This window comes from Medicago sativa, chromosome 4, assembly GCF_051527215.1.
Source record: "Medicago sativa cultivar Bolivia chromosome 4, Bolivia_mono, whole genome shotgun sequence".
In the NCBI taxonomy this organism is placed as follows: domain Eukaryota; kingdom Viridiplantae; phylum Streptophyta; class Magnoliopsida; order Fabales; family Fabaceae; genus Medicago; species Medicago sativa.
The window spans coordinates 710846-724797 of record NC_140752.1 but is presented as its reverse complement, the minus strand read 5'-3'; the positions used below and the strand labels follow the sequence as shown (position 1 = coordinate 724797).

Sequence of the window (13952 nt, the reverse complement as noted above, 5' to 3'; positions counted from 1 at the left end):
TTGCGACCCTTCATAGAACAGCCGCACCAACTGCCGCAAAAGGCACTGCGACAGTTGCTAAGGGTCGCAAATGAGGAGATTCAAATGGATTTCAAGGGACTTGCGACAGTTGGGGAAGGGTCGCAGATGCATACAATTTATGTATTAAAAAAAATATTGCGACAGTTTGCAAGGGTCGCAGATGTTGAGTTAATTTAAAAAAAAAAATCAGTTTTTTCCTGAATTTTTAATAGAACTATTTACTAATAAAAAATATATAAAACTAAAATAATTCATAATAAAAAATATGAACAAATTCATAAACTAAAATATGAATTTTACATTCATATAAAATACAAACAAGTGATACAATAAGGTTTCTTGAGTTCCTAACATGAAAATTTAATCAATTATGTAGATGATATTTGGCGAGGAAGTTGTTTTGATCAACTAGAGATGAATAGACTCCAAAGAATGCTATGCTCTGTTTGGTGATTCTAAGTCTTCCACCTAAAAATAAGTCAAAGATTATATAAGACACATCAATTAACAAAAATAAGCAATAATGTCACGCAAGTCATGATTCTAACTTATCGCTCAAACATCATAAAACTCTTAAAACAGAAGCATCTCATAAAACTGAAGAGCATCTGCCTACTCATCCTTTGTACCATCTCCAATTAAAAGAAAAATCAATATGAACCTAACACTGAAGAGCAGACCTGCCAAATTTGCAATGATAATTCAGGGTGTTAGAAAAACACAAACTTCTTTGAGAAAACAGGTTAACATAAATGTAAACATCACAATACTCATCTTCTTATGATCAAACACACACACATGTGAACCTAGTTAATCTCAAAAGGGCTTACATAGTTACACACAAACACATTCACATCACAGTTACACACTTGTGCAAAACATTTATAAATCTTCATAAAAATAATATTCATCTCCAAAAGAGCTTACATAATTACTTTATGCTAACTTCACTCATCAAATATCCGACAACTTGTTCCTTCAAAAAACAATATCCAACAACTTCCTTCTATAATATTGACTTTTAATAATCAGAGTTCAGGTTTGATGAAGCATCAAGACATTGCAAGTCATCACAATTAGCATAACAAGCAAAATAATCAATTATAATGAAATCCCCAATATCTAATAGCAGCTTTTATAACCCTTCACTCTAAAATAGACCCCTTTTTTTTACTGAACAATCATAAGTCAAATTGTTGGCTTGTTAATAAAAAAAATTCAAAATATTCATCCACATGCGGGTAGCAGGGGCCTACTACTCATTCACTTTCACACTCCTACTTCGAATTGCCTATATAGTTCCAGCCCTAACAAGTTTAAATTTAAATCTAACTACAGTCAAATCCCAAATAAAATATAAATTCTATACTGTAAGACAAAAGGAAATCATCAAACAAGGGTGTACCTCCATTTCTGCATCGTCTTTCAATAGCTTTGTGGGAACCTCACGTTGGAAAGAGATTCAACCTTTACTCAAGTAGAAATTTGAGATGGTGTTTTCCATTCCCAAGTCCTATGGAACGCAATTCAGCAAAAAGAAAATCAATTCAATAGCATATGTAATCAAATTTGAAGATACAATTGAATCCAATAGACACAATTCACTAAAAAATCAATGCAGTAACATATGTGATCAGATCTGATTTGCATATTACATATCTGACCAAAACAGATATAATGCAAATAGTGACTTCTAAGTGAAGTGTGCGTGAGGATATCTGTGAGTATTAAAACTTAAGCTTACATTTTTTTGACAATTCTTTGGCGTGATTCAGGCGGAAATAGACTTTGACAATTCTTTGGCGTGATTCAGGCGGAAATTGACCTCTCCAATCACTATTATCCATATTCAGTTCAGCAGCTTGATTATTGGTACCATTGAATGTAAAAAATCAAATTAACTGAAAACACGAAAAAAGAAAATCCAAATCCAAGTAGAAGCCAAACTCGCCAATACAACAAATGTTTCAATTACTAACAAAATAAACTATGCCAGAATACCTTTCAAAACTCGCCTACGAAAACTAGCAGTTGTACATTACCAAATCCTAGACAATCGATGCCGCACAACAAGTACATATAAAATCCTAGACTATCCTAGATTCCTAGCCAATAACTCACAATTATAACTCCCAATGCTAAAATGGCACTCTGTAACAGGATTAACTATACAAGTTACTGCTATTTTTTACACCAATGAACTCTTAAGCTACATATACAAGTTAAGTAGACGGGATGAAGTGCGAACGACAGCAAAACTCGACGGCGAAACCCGATTGCACAAAACTGAGAACACAACACAAATCAAGAAATTAACAAAAAAAGAAGGGCTACAAACATGATTAAAACAACAACGTGCTCCTTCTCCTATGCATTTCCAAAGGATGGTTACAAACAAGAGATAAAAGAAATCATGTAAAATGTCTGTAATAGGATTCAGGGCCTTCATATTTAATAGTGTATTATAACAAAGAACATATCATAAAAAATGAGTAATATTAAGATCACACTAACCATTCAGTTTCAAAATGCTCAAAAGTTTTTTTTTTTTTTAAATAGTGTGAAAAATGCCAGAACCTATGGGCATAAGAGGGTGACTCTACTACCACATGATGTGACACAATATAACATACACACAAAATCAAATTCCACAAACTAACATAACAAGAACCATTCTGCATAAACAGAAGCTGCTAACTGAAAAACAGATAAGTTTATTGTAACAGACCAGCAAAAAAAAAAGGAGAAAAGTAACAGTCTAGCGGCATGTGCGCATACACGCACACACTTTAACAGCAATATAATTATCATCAATTAATTCATTCACTATACAATAAAGAGGCAACATATCAATAGTTGTTGAGTGTTGTCTTAAACACAACTGCATTCGTTATTAAGATTGATGAATCTTAATGGTTTAAGCAAAATCAAATTAACAAGAAATAATCAGCAATATAGTTATCATCAATTAATTCATTCACTATACAATAAAGAGACCACATATCAATAGTTGTTGAGTATTGTATTCAACACAGCTGCATGCTCTTAAATACAAGACCGACATAGCTTAAACAAATAAATACATAAAACAAAAAGTTATAGGCATATTCTATAATATACCCCCACGTAATAAGAAACAAAAATTCCATCCAAGTTGTTCATAAACTAGATAGACTCATAGAATTCTTTATAGTAGTGTGCATAACTCAGGTCTATGCATTTCACTCAATTCATTTCATGTATCAAACTAAATTTACAAATACTTACAAAACTATTTTTCAAGGCATGTAGCAGTTCCTGTCTATCAGCATAAAGTATATTCATAGAATTTTAGTTTTAAAGTTCATGTTGTTCAATCATAACAGGCAGGAAGACACAACTTTACATGGCAATTGTTTGCAAAATCATAGTTAGAAATTGTGATAATCATGTTTCTTTTCATTGTCAATAATGATAATAACAATAACTCCTAATACCATAAACACTTAGGCACATCTTAATGCATAACAATTAAAAAGAGAACAAATTTATTGTACGCATCAAATTTAAAATCTATACAAATGCACATGTGTATAAATGTTTAAGGATATATGGATTTCAATTAAATTGTCACAAGTTAATTAAACATCAATGTTGTTTTTTTCTTTCCAAGTAGCATTGATCATAAGGGATCCTTATCTCGCTTTTCAAAACAATATTCTTGTGTAGTGTATTATACTATCACACATCATTATGATCTTAAACCATTAATCAAACTTGATTGTCTTATACCTTACACATTAATATAAAGATCTTCTTCTTATGTAAATAAAAAATTAGCTTCATAAGAGATATTCAAGCAAGCTGAAGACATACCTCATCTCCTTGCTCAACTAAGTAAAGGCTGCTTGCCTTTCCATGGCCACTAAATAGTATAGTAAATCTTTATCACAGGATACAAACTTCACACCATAAAGAAATAGTTATGTAATGCATTATCTTCCAAATTAATATACTATGCAAGAGAACTCATTAAGTTCAGCCTTCAATATCATTCCACCATGTGATCCTGTAAACCTCTTTGGATGTGAATTCGATAAGTGCATCTAATTTTGATGCAAATCCACTTAGACAATGTTAAAAGTTGAATTGTTACAAGAATGCACTAACCTTCATTAGTGGGCTTGCTTCTTATGATTCTGAAGCGTGAGCAGAAAAATCCAGCAAATGAAAGAGCAACAAATCCACTAAAATTGGCATTAGTGGTTTATACCTAGAAAATCAACATAAAGACCATTTTTAAAATATAGTCTTCGCAAAAACAAAATAAATAAATAACTTTCAGTATCAGTATCAGATCAGTTTCCATTCTTTTTAAATATCATTTCCCATTCAAAAAGAATAAGGATTTGGTAATTTACACATGATATTCATATTCTTCGTTTGTTGCATGATCATCATGTGAGTCAGAATGAGAGCAGTTGTTTATAGATTTAAATCTCTTCTGCCTCATATAACTCTATCCATTATCATATTTCAATCACTGCAGGCATATAGTATATAGCTGAAATGTCATCATCATAATTCATAAGGTTCACTCACACATGAAATTCATTCAATTGCAGTTAGGAACCAATCGGATATTTCAAATTCATTTCAGATCTAAATATCAGTCACATTAAATTCAGAGGAAGAGTACGGTGGATTTCAAATTATCAGTTAGAAAACAACATATGAGAGACAGAACAGTTTCAAAGAGGGCTAAAGCAGAAGTATCACCAGCAGAACAGTTGGATTTGAATTTGGAACAACCCAAAAAGTAAAATAAAACAAAAATACATTTTTTTCAATAGAAAAGAACCCATAATAATAAAGATAGAATTTTGATTGAGAAATCTCTCAATACCTTGGCACAGTACGGTGGATCTAGAAGAAGAAATGTTTCGAAAATCCAAAGGCAACTGAAGCACAAGCAATCAATCCTACTCGCTGCAGTTTCCATTCTTTTTAAATATCTTTAAGCAGTGATGGAGATCGAGGGTTTCTCCTTGAGTACCTGAATTCACCTTAAGCTGCAATCGGTTCACGCATTTGTGAATATAAATTCAGCTATCGTACATATTAATGAACAAATTAATGTTAGTTTCAGAAATACCAGATCTAGGGTTTGAGAGGATTCGACCGTGGGTTCACGGCGGATGAACAGAAAGGGTTTGCGTTGAAACATAGGCGCTTCTGTGATTAGTGATGCAGATCGACGGTTTCAACGGCGGATGGGTTCGACGGAAGGACCACTGCATGGCGGAACAAAAGAAAAGGTTTGAGGGTCCGATGCGGTACGATGGGTTCCAGTGAAGGAAGGGTTTGGGGTCTCTAGGTTTGAAGAAGAAAAGGAATGGTTCTTGATTTGTTCAAGAAGAAAGGGTTGGATGCAGGGAAGAAAGGGTTGGTGAAGAAGAAAAGGGTTCTTCTCTGGGTTTGTAAAGCAGTACAAAAAAAGAATTAATTGAAAAAGGGGGAGTGAATAAATTGGGAAAGAGTGTGAATGTGGTATAACTCAAAACCTGCGGCTGTTTGGTAAGGGTCGCAATATTTCTCAAACCTGCGGCAGTTGGGCTTAAGGGTCGCAGAAACTGTCGCAAATGTACACTTTGAGGCAGTTTTAAGGTAAGGGTCGCAGATGAAGTGTCGCAAATTGAAGATTTTCTTGTAGTGAATGGAGGTTAAGAAAATCTCCTCGTTAATTTAGGACATTACTCGTTTTCGACCATTTTTTACTAAAAAGGCCATAATGTGGCCGATTTGCATTGAATCTTAGCATGTGACAATTCGTTGGATAGGTAAACAACATAACTACGACTTCCATGGTATATTTTTGCATTCTCTAAAAATTCGGCCAAAATGGAGGTTAAGAAAATCTCCTCGTTAATTTAGGACATTACTCGTTTTTGACCATTTTTTACTAAAAAGGCCATAATAAGGCCGATTTGCATTGAATCTTAGCATGTGACAATTCGTTGGATAGGTAAACAACATAACTACGACTTCCATGGAATATTTTTGCATTCTCTAAAAATTCGGCCATAATGGAGGTTAAGAAAATCTCCTCGTTAATTTAGGACATTACTCGTTTTCGACCCTTTTTTACTAAAAAGGCCATAAAGTGGCCGATTTGTATTGAATCTTAGCATGTGACAATTCGTTGGATAGGTAAACAACATAACAACGACTTCCATGGGATATTTTTGCATTCTCTAAAAATTCGGCCAAAATGGAGGTCAAGAAAATCTCCTCGTTAATTTAGGACATTACTCGTTTTTGACCCTTTTTTACTAGGAAGGCCATAAAGTGGCCGATTTGTATTGAATCTTAGCATGTGACAATTCGTTGGATAGGTAAACAACATAACAACGACTTCCATGGGATATTTTTGCATTCTCTTAAAATTAGGCCAAAATGGAGTTTAAGAAAATCTCCTCGTTAATTTAGGACATTACTCGTTTTCGACCATTTTTTACTAAAAAGGCCATAATGTGGCCGATTTGCATTGAATCTTAGCATGTGACAATTCGTTGGATAGGTAAACAACATAACTACGACTTCCATGGTATATTTTTGCATTCTCTAAAAATTCGGCCAAAATGGAGGTTAAGAAAATCTCCTCGTTAATTTAGGACATTACTTGTTTTCGACCCTTTTTTACTAGGAAGGCCATAAAGTGGCCGATTTGTATTGAATCTTAGCATGTGACAATTCGTTGGATAGGTAAACAACATAACAACGACTTCCATGGGATATTTTTGCATTCTCTAAAAATTCGGCCAAAATGGAGGTCAAGAAAATCTCCTCGTTAATTTAGGACATTACTCGTTTTCGACCCTTTTTTACTAGGAAGGCCATAAGGTGGCCGATTTGTATTGAATCTTAGCATGTGACAATTCGTTGGATAGGTAAACAACATAACAACGACTTCCATGGGATATTTTTGCATTCTCTTAAAATTAGGCCAAAATGGAGGTTAGGAAAATCTCCTCGTTAATTTAGGACATTACTCGTTTTCGACCATTTTTTACTAAAAAGGCCATAATGTGGCCGATTTGCATTGAATCTTAGCATGTGACAATTCGTTGGATAGGTAAACAACATAACAACGACTTCCATGGGATATTTTTGCATTCTCTAAAAATTCGGCCAAAATGGAGGTCAAGAAAATCTCCTCGTTAATTTAGGACATTACTCGTTTTCGACCCTTTTTTACTAGGAAGGCCATAAGGTGGCCGATTTGTATTGAATCTTAGCATGTGACAATTCGTTGGATAGGTAAACAACATAACAACGACTTCCATGGGATATTTTTGCATTCTCTAAAAATTCGGCCAAAATGGAGGTCAAGAAAATCTCCTCGTTAATTTAGGACATTACTCGTTTTCGACCCTTTTTTACTAGGAAGGCCATAAAGTGGCCGATTTGTATTGAATCTTAGCATGTGACAATTTGTTGGATAGCTAAACAACATAACAACGACTTCCATGGGATATTTTTGCATTCTCTAAAAATTCGGCAAAAATGGAGGTCAAGAAAATCTCCTCGTTAATTTAGGACATTACTCGTTTTTGACCCTTTTTTACTAGGAAGGCCATAAAGTGGCCGATTTGTATAGAATCTTAGCATGTGACAATTCATTGGATAGGTAAACAACATAACAACGACTTCCATGGGATATTTTTGCATTCTCTTAAAATTAGGCCAAAATGGAGGTTAAGAAAATCTCCTCGTTAATTTAGGACATTACTCGTTTTCGACCATTTTTTACTAAAAAGGCCATAATGTGGCCGATTTGCATTGAATCTTAGCATGTGACAATTTGTTGGATAGGTAACCAACATAACTACGACTTCCGTGGGATATATTTGCATTCTCTAAAAATTCGGCCAAAATGGAGGTTAAGAAAGTCTCCTCGTTATTTTAGGACATTACTCGTGTTCGACCCTTTTTTACTAGGAAGGCCATAAGGTGGCCGATTTGTATTGAATCTTAGCATGTGACAATTCGTTGGATAGGTAAACAACATAACAACGACTTCCATGGGATATTTTTGCATTCTCTAAAAATTCGGCCAAAATGGAGGTCAAGAAAATCTCCTCGTTAATTTAGGACATTACTCGTTTTCGACCCTTTTTTACTAGGAAGGCCATAAGGTGGCCGATTTGTATTGAATCTTAGCATGTGACAATTCGTTGGATAGGTAAACAACATAACAACGACTTCCATGGGATATTTTTGCATTCTCTAAAAATTCGGCCAAAATGGAGGTCAAGAAAATCTCCTCGTTAATTTAGGACATTACTCGTTTTCGACCCTTTTTTACTAGGAAGGCCATAAAGTGGCCGATTTGTATTGAATCTTAGCATGTGACAATTTGTTGGATAGCTAAACAACATAACAACGACTTCCATGGGATATTTTTGCATTCTCTAAAAATTCGGCCAAAATGGAGGTCAAGAAAATCTCCTCGTTAATTTAGGACATTACTCGTTTTCGACCCTTTTTTACTAGGAAGGCCATAAGGTGGCCGATTTGTATTGAATCTTAGCATGTGACAATTCGTTGGATAGGTAAACAACATAACAACGACTTCCATGGGATATTTTTGCATTCTCTAAAAATTCGGCCAAAATGGAGGTTAAGAAAATCTCCTCGTTAATTTAGGACATTACTCGTTTTCGACCATTTTTTACTAAAATGGCCATAATGTGGCCGATTTGCATTGAATCTTAGCATGTGACAATTCGTTGGATAGGTAAACAACATAACTACGACTTCCATGGTATATTTTTGCATTCTCTAAAAATTCGGCCAAAATGGAGGTTAAGAAAATCTCCTCGTTAATTTAGGACATTACTCGTTTTCGACCATTTTTTACTAAAAAGGCCATAATGTGGCCGATTTGCATTGAATCTTAGCATGTGACAATTCGTTGGATAGGTAAACAACATAACTACGACTTCCATGGTATATTTTTGCATTCTCTAAAAATTCGGCCAAAATGGAGGTTAAGAAAGTCTCCTCGTTATTTTAGGACATTACTCGTTTTCGACCCTTTTTTACTAGGAAGGCCATAAGGTGGCCGATTTGTATTGAATCTTAGCATGTGACAATTCATTGGATAGGTAAACAACATAACAACGACTTCCATGGGATATTTTTGCATTCTCTAAAAATTCGGCCAAAATGGAGGTCAAGAAAATCTCCTCGTTAATTTAGGACATTACTCGTTTTCGACCCTTTTTTACTAGGAAGGCCATAAGGTGGCCGATTTGTATTGAATCTTAGCATGTGACAATTCGTTGGATAGGTAAACAACATAACAACGACTTCCATGGGATATTTTTGCATTCTCTAAAAATTCGGCCAAAATGGAGGTCAAGAAAATCTCCTCGTTAATTTAGGACATTACTCGTTTTCGACCCTTTTTTACTAGGAAGGCCATAAAGTGGCCGATTTGTATTGAATCTTAGCATGTGACAATTTGTTGGATAGCTAAAAAACATAACAACAACTTCCATGGGATATTTTTGCATTCTCTAAAAATTCGGCCAAAATGGAGGTCAAGAAAATCTCCTCGTTAATTTAGGACATTACTCGTTTTTGACCCTTTTTTACTAGGAAGGCCATAAAGTGGCCGATTTGTATTGAATCTTAGCATGTGACAATTCGTTGGATAGGTAAACAACATAACAACGACTTCCATGGGATATTTTTGAATTCTCTTAAAATTAGGCCAAAATGGAGGTTAAGAAAATCTCCTCGTTAATTTAGGACATTACTCGTTTTCGACCATTTTTTACTAAAAAGGCCATAATGTGGCCGATTTGCATTGAATCTTAGCATGTGACAATTCGTTGGATAGGTAAACAACATAACTACGACTTCCATGGTATATTTTTGCATTCTCTAAAAATTCGGCCAAAATGGAGGTTAAGAAAATCTCCTCGTTAATTTAGGACATTACTCGTTTTCGACCATTTTTTACTAAAAAGGCCATAATGTGGCCGATTTGCATTGAATCTTAGCATGTGACAATTCGTTGGATAGGTAAACAACATAACTACGACTTCCATGGTATATTTTTGCATTCTCTAAAAATTCGGCCAAAATGGAGGTTAAGAAAATCTCCTCGTTAATTTAGGACATTACTCGTTTTCGACCATTTTTTACTAAAAAGGCCATAATAAGGCCGATTTGCATTGAATCTTAGCATGTGACAATTCGTTGGATAGGTAAACAACATAACTACGACTTCCATGGAATATTTTTGCATTCTCTAAAAATTCGGCCATAATGGAGGTTAAGAAAATCTCCTCGTTAATTTAGGACATTACTCGTTTTCGACCCTTTTTTACTAAAAAGGCCATAAAGTGGCCGATTTGTATTGAATCTTAGCATGTGACAATTCGTTGGATAGGTAAACAACATAACAACGACTTCCATGGGATATTTTTGCATTCTCTAAAAATTCGGCCAAAATGGAGGTCAAGAAAATCTCCTCGTTAATTTAGGACATTACTCGTTTTTGACCCTTTTTTACTAGGAAGGCCATAAAGTGGCCGATTTGTATTGAATCTTAGCATGTGACAATTCGTTGGATAGGTAAACAACATAACAACGACTTCCATGGGATATTTTTGCATTCTCTTAAAATTAGGCCAAAATGGAGTTTAAGAAAATCTCCTCGTTAATTTAGGACATTACTCGTTTTCGACCATTTTTTACTAAAAAGGCCATAATGTGGCCGATTTGCATTGAATCTTAGCATGTGACAATTCGTTGGATAGGTAAACAACATAACTACGACTTCCATGGTATATTTTTGCATTCTCTAAAAATTCGGCCAAAATGGAGGTTAAGAAAATCTCCTCGTTAATTTAGGACATTACTTGTTTTCGACCCTTTTTTACTAGGAAGGCCATAAAGTGGCCGATTTGTATTGAATCTTAGCATGTGACAATTCGTTGGATAGGTAAACAACATAACAACGACTTCCATGGGATATTTTTGCATTCTCTAAAAATTCGGCCAAAATGGAGGTCAAGAAAATCTCCTCGTTAATTTAGGACATTACTCGTTTTCGACCCTTTTTTACTAGGAAGGCCATAAGGTGGCCGATTTGTATTGAATCTTAGCATGTGACAATTCGTTGGATAGGTAAACAACATAACAACGACTTCCATGGGATATTTTTGCATTCTCTAAAAATTCGGCCAAAATGGAGGTCAAGAAAATCTCCTCGTTAATTTAGGACATTACTCGTTTTCGACCCTTTTTTACTAGGAAGGCCATAAAGTGGCCGATTTGTATTGAATCTTAGCATGTGACAATTCGTTGGATAGGTAAACAACATAACAACGACTTCCATGGGATATTTTTGCATTCTCTAAAAATTCGGCCAAAATGGAGGTCAAGAAAATCTCCTCGTTAATTTAGGACATTACTCGTTTTTGACCCTTTTTTACTAGGAAGGCCATAAAGTGGCCGATTTGTATTGAATCTTAGCATGTGACAATTCGTTGGATAGGTAAACAACATAACAACGACTTCCATGGGATATTTTTGCATTCTCTTAAAATAAGGCCAAAATGGAGTTTAAGAAAATCTCCTCGTTAATTTAGGACATTACTCGTTTTCGACCATTTTTTACTAAAAAGGCCATAATGTGGCCGATTTGCATTGAATCTTAGCATGTGACAATTCGTTGGATAGGTAAACAACATAACTACGACTTCCATGGTATATTTTTGCATTCTCTAAAAATTCGGCCAAAATGGAGGTTAAGAAAATCTCCTCGTTAATTTAGGACATTACTTGTTTTCGACCCTTTTTTACTAGGAAGGCCATAAAGTGGCCGATTTGTATTGAATCTTAGCATGTGACAATTCGTTGGATAGGTAAACAACATAACAACGACTTCCATGGGATATTTTTGCATTCTCTAAAAATTCGGCCAAAATGGAGGTCAAGAAAATCTCCTCGTTAATTTAGGACATTACTCGTTTTCGACCCTTTTTTACTAGGAAGGCCATAAGGTGGCCGATTTGTATTGAATCTTAGCATGTGACAATTCGTTGGATAGGTAAACAACATAACAACGACTTCCATGGGATATTTTTGCATTCTCTAAAAATTTGGCCAAAATGGAGGTCAAGAAAATCTCCTCGTTAATTTAGGACATTACTCGTTTTCGACCCTTTTTTACTAGGAAGGCCATAAAGTGGCCGATTTGTATTGAATCTTAGCATGTGACAATTCGTTGGATAGCTAAACAACATAACAACGACTTCCATGGGATATTTTTGCATTCTCTAAAAATTCGGCCAAAATGGAGGTCAAGAAAATCTCCTCGTTAATTTAGGACATTACTCGTTTTTGACCCTTTTTTACTAGGAAGGCCATAAAGTGGCCGATTTGTATTGAATCTTAGCATGTGACAATTCGTTGGATAGGTAAACAACATAACAACGACTTCCATGGGATATTTTTGCATTCTCTTAAAATTAGGCCAAAATGGAGGTTAAGAAAATCTGCTCGTTAATTTAGGACATTACTCGTTTTCGACCATTTTTTAGTAAAAAGGCCATAATGTGGCCGATTTGCATTGAATCTTAGCATGTGACAATTCGTTGGATAAGTTAACAACATAACTACGACTTCCATGGTATATTTTTGCATTCTCTAAAAATTCGGCCAAAATGGAGGTTAAGAAAATCTCCTCGTTAATTTAGGACATTACTCGTTTTCGACCATTTTTTACTAAAAAGGCCATAATAAGGCCGATTTGCATTGAATCTTAGCATGTGACAATTCGTTGGATAGGTAAACAACATAACTACGACTTCCATGGAATATTTTTGCATTCTCTAAAAATTCGGCCAAAATGGAGGTTAAGAAAATCTCCTCGTTAATTTAGGACATTACTCGTTTTCGACCCTTTTTTACTAAAAAGGCCATAAAGTGGCCGATTTGTATTGAATCTTAGCATGTGACAATTCGTTGGATAGGTAAACAACATAACAACGACTTCCATGGGATATTTTTGCATTCTCTAAAAATTCGGCCAAAATGGAGGTCAAGAAAATCTCCTCGTTAATTTAGGACATTACTCGTTTTTGACCCTTTTTTACTAGGAAGGCCATAAAGTGGCCGATTTGTATTGAATCTTAGCATGTGACAATTCGTTGGATAGGTAAACAACATAACAACGACTTCCATGGGATATTTTTGCATTCTCTAAAAATTCGGCCAAAATGGAGGTCAAGAAAATCTCCTCGTTAATTTAGGACATTACTCGTTTTTGACCCTTTTTTACTAGGAAGGCCATAAAGTGGCCGATTTGTATTGAATCTTAGCATGTGACAATTCGTTGGATAGGTAAACAACATAACAACGACTTCCATGGGATATTTTTGCATTCTCTTAAAATTAGGCCAAAATGGAGGTTAAGAAAATCTCCTCGTTAATTTAGGACATTACTCGTTTTCGACCATTTTTTACTAAAAAGGCCATAATGTGGCCGATTTGCATTGAATCTTAGCATGCGACAATTCGTTGGATAGGTAAACAACATAACTACGACTTCCACGGTATATTTTTGCATTCTCTAAAAATTCGGCCAAAATGGAGGTTAAGAAAATCTCCTCGTTAATTTAGGACATTACTTGTTTTCGACCCTTTTTTACTAGGAAGGCCATAAAGTGGCCGATTTGTATTGAATCTTAGCATGTGACAATTCGTTGGATAGGTAAACAACATAACAACGACTTCCATGGGATATTTTTGCATTCTCTAAAAATTCGGCCAAAATGGAGGTCAAGAAAATCTCCTCGTTAATTTAGGACATTACTCGTTTTCGACCCTTTTTTACTAGGAAGGCCATAAGGTGGCCGATTTGTATTGAA

At 35.0% G+C, this 13952-nt stretch overlaps 1 long non-coding RNA gene across 4 annotated transcripts; it reads right to left on the bottom strand.

Annotated features, from left to right (window-relative positions):
• Positions 1-271: 271 nt before the first annotated feature.
• Positions 272-5492, bottom strand: LOC146925616 (uncharacterized). Of its 4 annotated transcripts, none has more exons than XR_015033906.1 (6): positions 5156-5492; positions 4907-5072; positions 1766-4273; positions 1427-1534; positions 570-701; positions 272-489 (listed from the first exon to the last, which is right to left on the bottom strand). It is a non-coding gene; the product is annotated as an uncharacterized LOC146925616 (long non-coding RNA). The 4 variants fall into 4 exon arrangements; XR_015033908.1 differs by having other exon boundaries at positions 272-701; positions 1766-1922; positions 3877-4273; XR_015033907.1 differs by having other exon boundaries at positions 272-701; positions 1766-4069; positions 4171-4273.
• Positions 5493-13952: the final 8460 nt, after the last annotated feature.